This window comes from Emys orbicularis, chromosome 1 (assembly GCF_028017835.1).
Source record: "Emys orbicularis isolate rEmyOrb1 chromosome 1, rEmyOrb1.hap1, whole genome shotgun sequence".
NCBI lineage: Eukaryota > Metazoa > Chordata > Testudines > Emydidae > Emys > Emys orbicularis.
The window spans coordinates 104,889,048-104,901,918 of NC_088683.1; positions in this window are offsets into that span (position 1 = coordinate 104,889,048).

Consider the following 12,871-nt stretch of genomic DNA (forward strand, 5'->3'; position numbering starts at 1 on the left):
TATAACGCGACCCAATATAACAAGAATTCGGATATAAGGCAGTAAAGCAGTGCTCCGGGGGGCGGGGGCGGGGCTGCGCACTCCGGTGGATCAAAGCAAGTTCGATATAACGCAGTTTCACCTATAACGCGGTAAGATTTTTTGGCTCCCGAGGACAGCGTTATATCGAGGTGGAGGTGTATTATATGCTGTTTAAAAATAAATTACACTCTTTGCCCCCCAAATTGGTTATCCTTGTGTTCAGGTTAAAGAAAATGAAATAATAACAATTCATGTTGCTACACTTTCTCCAATATTTGTCTTTTGAGTCATAAATTGGGCCTACTATGGAAGAGGAGACATTTGTCTAATATGGTAATTTTAAATAATGATGCCTCACATGGTAATACAGGTTCTTATTCTGCAAGCATGAAAAAATTTGTTCATGTGAATAACCCATTGACTTAAAAAAGCCTTCTGCAGCAAGCTTATGCCAAATATATAAAAGGAGGCTGTAGCTAGCAGAATACGAGACAAAGGTTTTTTGCACAGTGAAAATTAGGATGATCAGATAGCAAGTGTGAAAAATTGGGACAGGGATGGGGGATAATAGACACCTATATAAGGCAAAACCCTGAATATCAGGTCTGTCCCTATAAAATTGGGACATCTGGTCACCCTAGTCAAAATACGTTATTGTTAGGCAAATATTACAAAAGCAAATTATCTGAACCACAGTGGGAACAATTCTGCAAACACTTTCATGTAAGTTGTCCCAGCGACCAAGAGGCCATTCAGGCTAACAGCAGACTCTCAGAAGCATGCAAAGAGAATTTCAAATTTTGGGTCTGATTATCCACTGCCTTCATCTTGTACAGTCATTATATGGGTGCAAAGTGAGCATAGAATGCCAGCATTCTGATTTGGTAATGTGCACAGGGGTAAATGACTACACGAGGTGCAAGACAGAGGAGAAATAGGCCCTTCGAGTCTAACTGGGCTGTTGACATCTTATGTTACATTCTCATGTTTTATTATCTTTATCCAAACTTGTAATAGGAATAAACTTTATAAAACATGATACTGGAATATTTCTCAGGACATATACTACTTGACCCCTAATTCTCCCAGACTGACCACCTCACAGTGTCAACACTCCATGCCTAGTAGAAGCAAAGAAAAATACTAACTTCTCTATTCCTACTCCTTTTTACTTTATGTTGCATTAGTTTTCCTTTGGGGATTACTATTTGAGATTGTGCTGGTCACACCTTGACCTGATTATTGTTCTCAGTATTTGTATATTTAGGACTTGGAGACATCCTGGGCTGACTTATTGTCTGCAGTAAAAGAACAATGTGCCGATTTCTATTGATTTTAGTTGAATTTAGGGATGAATGTGGTCCATCCTTTGCAGTAAGGTGGCTGTCCACTCCTATTCTAAGGTCTTTTTATTTTGTTGCAGGTGATTAATTAGTGGTTGGGGACAGGTCTACAATACACAAAGCTGAAATTAGGGCTTCAGAATGATCTTCAGTGACTTTTCATGCCCCTGACTGCTGTAGCTATGCTGACCTAATCCCCAGCATAGACAGCAATATCAATAGACAAATGTTCCATCAAAGTAGCTAACTTTGTCTGGATAGGTGGTGTTCCTACACTGATGGGAAAAAACCCTTCCATCTACACTATGATGTTAGCTTGGCAAAGTTGTGCCGACACAGCTATGCTGGTATAGTCTGTGTAGTGTGGATACAGCTGAAGAGGGTTTTCTTTATCATTTATGTTTTTATGTGGGGGCCCTGATAGTGATAGTTCATGTGGATGGTTCTTATCTCTGTGTCAGAGAGCTGTTACAGCAAGAAAGAGCAGGATAGCACTTCTCTCTCAGCAGAAGGAAGATCAGTAATGCAAGCAAGTACCCAGGGCCAGGAAATGCTCAATTATAAGCTTTTCTTTCTTCTTGCTTTGTGTCTTCTTTATGTTTGTGTTTTTTCTGTTTCCTTATCTCTCCTTCAGAGGGTTGTAATAATGTACTAACCAGAATCCCTTATCACAATATCAACCTAAAGGAGAACAGAAGAGCAAAAGGTGAGAGTTTCCTTTGTCTGTTTCTTTTGGTGAAGGCCATATCTGGTCTTCATGTGTAACAAGAGGACTTATGATTCCCTAGGACAGTGGTTCCCAAACTTGTTCCGCCGCTTGTGCAGGGAAAGCCCCTGGCGGGCCGGGCCGGTTTGTTTACCTGCCGCGTCCGCAGGTTCGGCTGATCGCGGCTCCCACTGGCCGCAGTTCACTGCTCCAGGCCAATGGGAGCTGCTGGAAGCGGCGGCCAGTACATCCCTCGGCCCGTGCCACTTCCAGCAGCTCCCATTGGCCTGGAGCAACGAACCGCGGCCAGTGGGAGCCGCGATCAGCCGAACCTGTGGACGCGGCAGGTAAACAAACCGGCCCGGCCACCAGGGGCTTTCCCTGCACAAGCGACGGAACAAGTTTGGCAACCAATGCCCTAGGATATCAGAACGCTTCTACAAGGAAGAACTTCTTCTTCTACCTAATAAGAAGAACTGCAAAATTTTAGGCAGCCACGGCTCGAGCGTGATGGGTCTCAAAAGCCAGACCTGACTGGGGATGACACAGCAAGAGTCCACCCATTCATGTAGGCCTTCACATCAAAGGTGAATTTTTTTTTCTTTTGGTGTTCTGTTTTTGCATAGGGAAAATAATGTGCATGGTCACTTTAAAAGAGGGAATTCTGGGAGTCGCCTTGTGTCTTGAAACCTCATAGGCTATGTTTACACTACTGCAGTAAGTCGACCTACGCTATGCAACTCCAGCTACGTGAATAACGTAGTCAACGTATCTTAGGTCGAGTTACCGTGGGGTCTACACCCCGGGGGGTCGATGGGAGAAACTCTCCCATCGACTTATCTGACTCTTCTCATTAGGGGTAGAGTACAGGGGTCGACTGGAGAGCGATCTGCTGTCGATTTGGTGGGTCTTCACCAGACCCGCTAAATTGACCGTTGGTAGATCGATCTCAGAGCGTGGATCCCAGCTGTAGAGTAGATGTAGCCTTTGTCGGAGAAAAACAGAGTTCTCACTTTTTGTTTGGGTACAGCAAATCAGATACTTTATTTTCTTTCTCTCTATCAATTGCATAGAGGGAGAGAGCTAAGCAGGTCTCTCAACAGGTAAACAATTACAGCAAGCATTTATACCTTTTGTTACAGACAATAATGAGCAACAACTGCATTTTGTTTATACATAGGTCATTCTGATATCTTGTTTTGCTCACTAATGTAGACTCTTAGTCTACATTCCATATTATCTACACAAGGTCGCAACAACTTCTCACACAGTTCTTTCCCACTCGCCTCATACATTCCTCGCTTCTACAAATCTCGCGTTATTAGGGTTACAGTTAGCCTAACTCTTGCTAACGAACTGTCATGCATTGCATCCCCTTCCTGTCAGTTCTTTCTCTGCTTCCACAACCCCCCCTTTTGTATTACTAGTACAACAAACATTTTCAAATCTCTATTTGCATTAAATCTCGGAATTCAGATTCTACATCAGATGCTTCAACCTTAGGGGTTTTGATTGGATGTAATGACAATGCATGATGAGCATGGACATGAAAGGTATTACTATTATTACGGCCTTTACAACAACAATAACATACTCCTACACTAGCTAACAACAACACCACAAGCAATAACATTCCCATAGCGATAATATGATGGGGTTGTTGTACAATCTTAGTCATATAACACAATACATCATACTTAGTACATAAGGTGGATACTCTATAAGCTGTCTGAAAGGCATACTTTTTCAACTTGATATATATTTTGAAGCATGTGAATTTGCCCTTGTACTTCAGAGATTTTCTGAACCTCTGGTAACAGTGAAAGCAAATTTTGAAATCGATCAGGTACTAAACTAGTCCAATTAAAGGGTATCTGGAACCTAAGGACTACTTGCAAAATTCTATCTGCAGGCCAGTAAATAATATGATTGCCTGCAGTGGTAATGAGATTAAAATGTATGTCTTGCAATGTGGTGGCTTTAAAATACACACAGCTATCATTAGCTTGAAAAAATAAGTGTCCTGTCAGGGTAGTTCCTTGTCCCCTACCCTCCCAGCAAACGTAGTCATGAAGAGTAACAACTTCTCCTGGCTTCAGTTTACGGATACACTGAAGCTGTGGGGGTTGTAACGGCCAAAATGTCCATTGACTCCCTAATTCCATTCAAATGTCAGGTGTAATCCCAGGAGCACTGACTAAAAATCAATTGGGGATACCAGGAGGTCTAATTTCCCAGATGTCGCGGTGAATTACCCAATCCCACATGCATCCTCCCCAAGGACCCGGCAGGATTCGGTATGTGGGAGCCCACACCCCCCCAACCGGTCCATATGCTTGGAAGGAGCACTGAGAACGTCTGCACTTCCACCCAGAAAGTTTCCAAGTATGTCTCCATGGCCTCAGATCAGATGGTACTCCTGATGTGTCTGTAAGGGCAGTGGGCCAAGCCTGATGCTCTAGATCATTCCGAATGGCCATTAGCTGGTCATTCAGGAAATCCTGAATTTCTGAACATGCTAGATCCCACTGCAATGCCTTCCCAGCCTCAGTGATATTCAATACCATCTCTCTTTGGTGTAGTATTATACCACATCTGTTGGTTGAACACCTTTATGTACTTCCGGGAGGCATTGATATTAATTGCAATAAGGTACAGGTCACATTATTAGTCACTGGAATAATTTCTATGCAGGTAAAATTTCCAGTGGCAAAACAAACTCTGGGTATTCGTTTAATTGTTCACTAATTGGGTGACCAAATAACAATAAGGGCCTCTCTCATTTAACACAGTGCAAATTCCAGGAACATTCGCTATAGAACCCATCAATTGTAATTACAGATTCTTGGGGTTCACTGGTAGTGATATCATATACTTTTATCTCCACTGATCCATTCAATTGTTCGCTTATATGGGATATCCTGAACCTTAAAAATATATTTTTTCAAACAATATTTAAATAAATCACTAAAGTGTGAAGGCCTTAGTCATTGGTTTTATCAAATATATGGCATTGTCTGTATTTGGATGTGTTACAGGGGTAATAATGTAATGGAGGAGATGGCAGGGGCAATGGCAACAAAGTGCCTTTGGTACTTATCATTTAAAATCCAATTAGGGAGGGCAAAAAAAGGCTGAAGGACTTATCCAAAACACAGGGCGCAGCCTGTAGAATAAACCCCAAAATCCAATCAATACCACGTTCCCAAGGATGGGTCCCACAAGTTTCTTCCTGCCAGTGTATAATTCTTTGTTTCTTCACCAGGGTCAGTTCTTAATGTCTCTTGTAGTCAGGAATCCCTGGACTTTGTGTTTTCAATGAAGCAAGTGTTCCTTCTTCTCTTTTCCTGAAACAGTGTGGTTTAGCATCATACAGGGGAGAGGTTACTAGCACATCACCCTGTAATGGTTTTGCTTCTTCTAGGAAAATCCAAAGGCACAGTAGGTCTGTCAGTGGACAAGGGAGAGGTTACTAGCACTTCACCTTGTCTTTTTTTTCCCTTTTTTCTTTTTTCTTTTTCCTGCTGTCCAGAAGACACAGCAGAGCTAGAAGGAGAAATAGGCTTATCATCAGTCGGAGAGTCCTCCCGAGGTGCAGGGGTCTTTTTACAGTGAGAAGCATGGGTCCAGGCAGGTAGTCCTTGGCACTTCACAGCAGTGTTGGTGGTTAACAGGACTTGGAAAGGGCCTTTCCAGTGTGGAGCCAAAGCAGTCTTTCGTTGATGGACTTTACATAGACTCAGTCTCCTTGTTTCAATGAATGGCAGGGCTGCTAGGGTCTTTGGGTAGCACTTCTTTTATCTGTGAGAAAAGAAACCTAACACATTTCATTAATGCCTGGCAGTGTTTTGCAGACCTCATAGTTGTTTGGGCACATTCAGGCCCCCCTTTTCTTGGCTGTCAGCCAAGTCTTAGCTGTGGGTAGTATCCTTGGATGGGGCCAGCGTCTTATCTTTGGACTGAGCTTGCTAGCTATTTTTTTCCCCTCAGTTAACTCATTCTGTTCTTTTTCCTTCTCCCCTTCTTGGCTTCTTTTAACCTACAAAGGAAACTTCCACTCTTCACTCATACACCTTTTCCCAACAATGAACACATACACATTGCCATTATACAGTACATTAGTCTTATTATTCAATGTATGCCATGTACACCCTTCCAGTAAAATAACTTTATTACAGAGCTTTGGAGCAACAAACCAGGACAAGCACACCCACTTTTGAGGAATCCACTCGGTACAACCTCTGGTGTCCAATAGCTTTCCTCCCTCCCCAGCCCTCTGGCTAGAAATCTGAGGTAGCCAGAAGGATCCCATGGGCAATATGGGGAGTGGGTTAACCTTCCATGTCCTTGCTTCCAAAGACTGTTGGTATGCAAATTTTAACAACAATTTTTTTCAATTAAAAAAATCTGGCCAATGAAGTTTCTTTTTCTTACTTAAGCAACTGTATTAGACTTTAGTATATCACATTTTCCTGATTTATCCAAACACTTTGTATTCCAAGTTGAATAAAACAAGTATCTGCTTTTTGATTTAACCCTTCTATTTAATTTTGAACTAGACTGTCTTATGAAAATATTAAACCCATCAATTCTGGCCACAAGACAAACACCACAAGACAGGACAAAGAACACAAAAATAATTCCTATTGTACCAGTAAATGCATGGTACATTGAATGCTGTTCAGCTGGCATCCGTTTTCTCTGATGATCTGAAAGACAAAAGAACAGAGGTCTACCCCTTCTGGGTAGTCAGTCATTGCTTAATATATTTCCTTTATATACACATACTCTTGTTGATTTTAGACAAAACAGAGGAATTACCCCATATTTCCTTGTATTTGTTTCATAGGCAGCCCAGGTTTCAGTGGCTTCTACCTTATTAGTTAGAAAATTGCATTAATACAGATGCTTTCTGGCTTGCTTCCAGATCCAAAGCTATCCACAGCTTAAAGATTCTTACTTAAAAAGGGACACAATTAACTTTCCCAGACTTTTGATTGCCTTTTACTTCTAACTCCTGCTTTCAAACACCCAGTGATCTGAAAGAGACAACACAACCTATATTGGTAGGTTTGCATTTCTTTTACCTCTGCTACAATATACACTGCACATGTTCTGGGGAAAATGCACATCCTATCCACAATTCAATTTCCACAACACTAGCCACATCAATTTCTACACGAGGTGTAACTGTTTCTTTTGTGCTTACAAAATCTCTATGCACCCCTAGTAAAGTGACAGCTCGATCACACAGAGCCAGGGGCACTGTCCTTCTCTCTCTTTTTACCAGATCTTTTATCTGCTATTTTGTTACCCAAAAACAAATTCAAATCTTGTAAAGCATTAAGTCACCTTAAGGATTAAATGCTAAATACCATATTAAACAACACTAGTTTCCTGTGTCTGGCAAAAGTATTCTCGGTTTTTGCAACTTTAAACAATACCAATTCATCTTAAACTTATAAAACACAGATCCCACAAAAACCAATAATCTATTTGTCCCGGTGTCTGGTTTTCCAGTACCAGGCGCAAGGGAGTTAAGTAAATCGGAATGTCAAAAGATCCGGATTCGGGCCAATCAGTGCCCAGGGCTGGCCAATCCTGGGTGCAAAGCTGCAACAAGCGTCTCTTCCACATTCTTTCCTGAACACCGGGTAAAGGCCATTTACTTAACATATAATTCAAAGGGCTATCCTTAAAGGGTTTTACCAGAGACCCACCCATCTGCCTGCTGACACTCTAACAGAGAATTACACAGAGAACAGAGGGAATTATGGCCTAATAGGATCCTATTACAGGAATTTCTACTAATACTGACCGCTACAGGGGACGGGACAGAAGGATCCCAATTCGACCTCAGAGCTTCATCGCACGCGATGGCTTCCACTCTGAGGAATTACGAATGAGAGGCTCAGTTCCGTCCACAGACCTAACGCCCAAATGTATAAGACAGAAATTCATTAACCGGAGTCGCCAGTAACTGTCACCGAAATATCGGGTCCACCTAGCTGAGAGCCAATAACAGCCAGACAGGGATAAGGAAGAGTTGCTTTATTCAGCAGAAGAAAGGAGAGCCTTGCACCTTGGTACAAAGACTCTGTCTTACACACATTTTACCATTCCAATCTCTCTATCTGTTGCCTGCCCGCTTGGGCCCGATCCTGCTTTTCTCGCTGAACCGTCCCTTCCATGGGCACCGGCTTTTTCACTACCAATTTAGATAGGAGGGTGGGCTTCTCAACTAGCCCCCACCCTTCCTGGTCTCTTCTCTTAAACATTCTTACTCACAAGGCTACCCGAGTCCTCCCTCGTGAGGCTTGCCACTTGGGCAAACGCATGGCCCATTGGCGTTTAACTATTCAATTTTCTCTTGTGGCAAACACACTGCTCTTACAGCATATGCAAACACAAATGGTTAAATTCTGACAAGTCCCTAAAGGACCGGTACTTGCTTAGCCAGTGCTTCCTTTTCTGCCTGGAAGTCCTGTCTCAAGGCTTGCAACTTGCCCTGGGCTTAGGTTTGAGTTGCTGCCTGGTTCATGATCTATGCTCTTAATTGCTCAATTCTAGTTATCAAGTACACAACTCTTCCCTTTTCTCCAACTTCTCTATTGCCCAGTCCTGCTACGACTGGGGTAGATCCACCTGACACCCTTCCCAGTCAACCAGGGTGGAGAGAGGAATGCTAAATCCCTCTCCGGTTCTCAGACTTACTGCGGCTGAGAGTAGGCACACTTTCATACTCACACACGTATGTCCAGACTGGCCACATCTGTGTATAACGTTCAGAGAAGGTGCTGTGCAATTTCCAACTTGCTTCCTCTCTTGGGAGGGCAGTTCTTTTACACCCTGAGGTCTCCTGGGGCGTCTTTTCAGTGATTCCAGTCCAGGCCGGCTGCCTGTGGCTTCTTCAGCGTCCCCAAACCACGCCGGCTCCAGAGTCGCAAAGGCAGACTGTTGGATCTCACTGGACAGTTAAGCTTTGCAAATGTAATCTCAGCACTGTAACTTGTATTGCCTTTGGTTTGACTATGTCTATATTTTTTTCACAGCCAGCTGGGGCTGAAAGCAGTTTTTCTTTGTACTTAGCCTGGTCTGCATTGATTCTTGACCTTGAACGCAGATTAACTTTCTCTTTATCTCTGGACCAAGCTGAATTTCAAATTAACCCGTTCCTTTCCTCAATAGACAAATTGCTCCCATTGTGTCAGAGGCTTTTTGGTGATTAAAAGCTCCTCTGAGATGTATGATCTTATCTAGATGGAAGGTACCTTCTAGTGGGCATTGTTTAGATGAATTTTCACGCGTGTAATGATTCCAATTCTCTAAATACCTGCAGGTTTTAGTACCATAATGTACGTACATGAAATAAGCTGGGGTACCCTTAGGGGGTGAGAGGGAATCCTTAGACTGTCCCCCACCCATTTTCCAATCACACACACAGGGAGGATGCCCTGTCCGCTCTAGCGGCACATAAACTAAGGATCTCTCCCTACAGGGTACTCACACAGGAGAGGCTAACGAGGATGGCCACGACCCTCCTACACCTCCCTTCAGCAAAGAGCGTCGGCTAGTCTCAGAGAGACGGCGCCGCTTACTCTGTTGCATCCAGTGAGATGATCAGACTGTCAGTGGCTCACACAGAGAGGAAAAGGGGAGGGAAGATGGGTTCACACACTCCTAGACCCAGGTAGCCTCCTCGCCGGACGATGCCAGGCCGAGTTAGCCCACCGTGGGTCGGATCTCCTAAAAGATCCTCTAGTTACCGGGCTTGCGTTAGAGTAGTTCTGGTCACGAGCCAAAAGACTTCGCAGAGTACTCTGGGCGTCTTCCGGTAACACTCAATTCACACTGGTGTACACACACACACACACACACACACACACACACACACACCCCAAGGCCTTATTCCAGGTACTATTCCCAAGTACCTCGATGCATCACTCGAGGCGGTAAAAACCCCTCCTGAGGCGGTAACAACCCCTCAACACCGGTGCATACCTATGCACTTCGCATATGCATACAGGGGGCGGCAAACAATTCCCCTAAGCCGCTCTGCATCTGACCTTGCTGCACAGTCAATAAGTTCGGATGGCGTGAGCCCAACAGGGACAGACGGCTCCACGGACAGTCCTCCTCCGACACCCCAATAGAGATTTCAAAAGGTCTCCTACCTCTATTGTGGCGCCATGGGGTTCGAAGGGGAACGATCCGTAGCAGCTGCCGGTGCCTCTGCGGGCGTTGCCATCCCGGACGAGCCCCCAAATTGTCGGAGAAAAACAGAGTTCTCACTTTTTGTTTGGGTACAGCAAATCAGATACTTTATTTTCTTTCTCTCTATCAATTGCATAGAGGGAGAGAGCTAAGCAGGTCTCTCAACAGGTAAACAATTACAGCAAGCATTTATACCTTTTGTTACAGACAATAATGAGCAACAACTGCATTTTGTTTATACATAGGTCATTCTGATATCTTGTTTTGCTCACTAATGTAGACTCTTAGTCTACATTCCATATTATCTACACAAGGTCGCAACAACTTCTCACACAGTTCTTTCCCACTCGCCTCATACATTCCTCGCTTCTACAAATCTCGCGTTATTAGGGTTACAGTTAGCCTAACTCTTGCTAACGAACTGTCATGCATTGCATCCCCTTCCTGTCAGTTCTTTCTCTGCTTCCACACCTTCAACTTGCATGAAAAATTCACTGAAGCTCAGAGGGTCAGGAAGAAGAGACACCTGGAGAGGGCTCAGCAACTCTAGGTCATGCTGAGTGTCAAAAGTCATCTGGAACTGTATCTGAACAAGCTTGATTTTGATGTTTTACTTTATTAGAGGGGACTATGTTTCTTTTTCTTTGTTTAAATAATTTGTTAATAAAGGTTCTGAGAACACTTTAAATCCTGCATCTGGAATTTTGAACTTCTTTCTCCCAAGTGCCCAAGCCCCTGCTCTCCCTTCTCCACATGTAGTTTTTTACCTTTTTGTATTACGTGTTAATCTATTTGAGTAGTACTCATTAAACTTTTAAAATTCCACTGTATAGTTTTGAGGTCTACAGATGTGAGTGAAAAATGCTATAGGAGCTAAGTATCATAATGGAGAAGGAGATTTTAAAGCAGTATCTAGATTTTTTTATGGAATTGTTTTATTTCTGTTACATATTGACATGATGCTTATATTTTAAGCTTCATACATTTGGTGATCAGTATGAGCAGGTGTGAGTGGAAGCCTGAGAAATACTAAGTTGGCTGAAAAAAATTACCTTTACATTGTTAACGTGGTTTTTGGCATTATGTCAAAAAGAGGCCTTAGCCAGCACATGGCATGATGGGAGGTCTGACTAACAATGAAAGTATGAAGTTTATGTGTGTTCCAGTAGCTTAGTCCCCACACTTAGTGTTCCACTTGTTTTTACACAAAGAAACTAAACTGACACAGTTGAAGATAAAATTTTATTGGACGTCAGAAATCACTGCAAAGTTACTCTGTCTCAGTTTGGGTAGAACAAATCTGACTGCCATTACTTCAAACAAAACTCAGACTTGCTTCCAAGTCTTTTCGAATTGGAGAGAGACACTTTGTTCCGATGAGACTAAATTTGAGTTTAGACATGAAGAGAAAGAAAGAGGGCGTACAGTTAACATGAATACAAAAATGCAATTCTCCAAGTATTTAATGTCATAGCAGCTGCATTAAATGAAACAGACATCAGAAGGCTGGAAGCAGTAGAGATGAGAGTTCGTCGGAAGATGGCAGGTGTACAGTAGAATGATTTTAAGACACATGAAGAAGTTAGAAGAAAAGTAGGATGTAAAGTCACGTTATGGGATTGGCTGCACTCGAAAAGATTACAGTGCACACTGTAGAAGACAAACAGGTGATAGGAGGCCAAAGAAAATAATGCAAATGTAACCAAGATCTGCTGGCCACTGACTAGATGGCAGGACATGGTATAGAATCATAGAGTATCAGGGTTGGAAGGGACCTCAGGAGGGCATCTAGTCCAACACCCTGCTCAAAGCAGGACCAATCCCCTGCTGGGCTTGGAGGAACAAGTCATGGAGAGGAATGAATGGCAATGTTGTACTGCTCCCCATGTCTGTAAAGATGCTTTGGGATGAGAAGAGGAAGAAGCTGGAGAAAAAGTGCTTTGCTTTGGCACTGAAAAATGAACCTGTGTTTTCACTTTGACACTAAAAATGATTTATTTATTTTTACATTGCCTATATTCAAATCCTCCTAAGCAGCTTTGGCCTGCCTTCCAATACACTGCTGTATAAAATCCTTTTCTGTGCATGCTTCACTTGGTATGAATGATGGGTAAAAAACCTAGAACTATTCCACTGAACTTCAGTAGAATCTCTGACCTGAACCATCTGTAATAAACCACTAGATGGCACCTAAGTGCAAGCATCCAACTGGGAGGGTTAACGGCCTAGAGCAGTGGTTCTCAACCAGGGGTACACCAGGGGCATGCAGAGGTCTTCCAGGGGGTACATCAGCTCATCTAGATCAGTGTTTCTAAACCTGGGGGGCATGGGATGGGTTTAGAGGGGTTGAAAGTTCAGGGTCGGCATTAGGGGATGGCAAGCAAGGTAATTCCCTGGGGCCGCATGCCAGAGGGGCCCCATGAAGCTAAGTTACATGCTTCAGCCCCAGGTGGCAGGGCTTGGGGTTGAGCCCTGGCAGTGAGGCTCAAGCTTCAGACTCTTGAAAGGGGTACTGTAGTCTGGAAAGGTTGACAACCACTGTCCTAGAGGGGCAAGAAACCAGAAGATTCCAGGACAATTGGGAGGA